The following is a 1,282-nucleotide window of genomic DNA, read 5'->3' as shown; positions in this document are numbered from 1 at the left end:
AAAAACCACAATCTACTCTGGATACAGAAAGATCAGATTGAATCGTGCAGGGGACATTGAACTAAACCCGGGACCAGAGGAGCTGGTGCGGTGTGGCGAGTGTGGGGTTGCATTTAGCGAAGCCAATCTACCAAAAGCTAAGATATGTAATCAGGAGGGGTGTGAAGAAAGGACACACAATGGGCCAAAATGTAGTGGTATCAGTAGGTGGAGCTCCAGGCAAGAATGGACATGCCATGTCCACAGAGGTGAGCCTCCACTGGGTAGCGACCAACCAGCAGGAATCCCATCAAGCTCTGCTAAAGTACATTGTTTGAGTTGCAATGAGACTATCCGTAAAAATTATGGAGGTTCTCAGCGCCTGAGGTGTATTGAGTGTGGGAAATGTTGCCAAATGAAACCAGAATGTTGCAAGATGACGAACGAAGAGATGAAAAGACGTCTGAACAACTGGACATGTTGGAAATGCATTGATGCCCTAACCCCACAGCCAGAGGCTCCTATGCCAAATCTTGACACTTCAATAGATGATATATCCAAACAAAAGAAGTCATCTGAAAAGAAATGCTTACGCTTTCTTCAATGGAATGCCGATGGTATAAAGACAAAGGTTTGGAGAACTCGAGATGAGGCTTAAGGAGCGCGATATTGATTTGGCAATGATCCAAGAGAGCAAATTCGGAAAAGGACAAAGAACCCCACATATCAATGGTTACATGGCGATTCGGGAAGACAGACAGGGGGCTCGGGGAGGAGGATTGATCAACTATATCAGAGATAGTCTGGTGTATGAAATAGTGGATAGAAGGGCGAAGACAGTAACAGAATCGCTGACCATCAGGATAAGAATGACAAGAAAAAAGTGCCACTAATGTCTACTGCCCACCCAAGAACAGCACAGGTCAGACCATCCAGCTTAATTTGAACAGCATCCCAGTGTCGCCATCCAGCATCATTTGCTGTGACATCAATGCGCATTCCCCAGTCTGGGATGAGATTCAGCCAGAGGATCCGCGAGGAGAAGATGTAGTTGAATGGCCGTGTCATAAATCGCTTGACATCCTGAATGATGGTTCTATCACACGAATCAACAAAACAACAGAGGCTGGCAGCTCGCCAGATGTCACGCTATGTGGAAGTGTCTGGAAGAGCAAATGTGTATCATTCTGCAATCATCATTGTAGTGAACAGTGCAACTAAACATCAATCAATCTTTGCAAAGGCGCCGCGATGGAGAAGAAATGGGGCCAGACTTTCGAAATGAGAGTCCAACGTTTCAATG

Source organism: Aplysia californica, unplaced genomic scaffold, assembly GCF_000002075.1.
Source record: "Aplysia californica isolate F4 #8 unplaced genomic scaffold, AplCal3.0 scaffold00017, whole genome shotgun sequence".
Taxonomy (NCBI): domain Eukaryota; kingdom Metazoa; phylum Mollusca; class Gastropoda; order Aplysiida; family Aplysiidae; genus Aplysia; species Aplysia californica.
The sequence above is the reverse complement of the archived record's forward strand: the minus strand, read 5'-3'. Positions refer to the sequence as shown.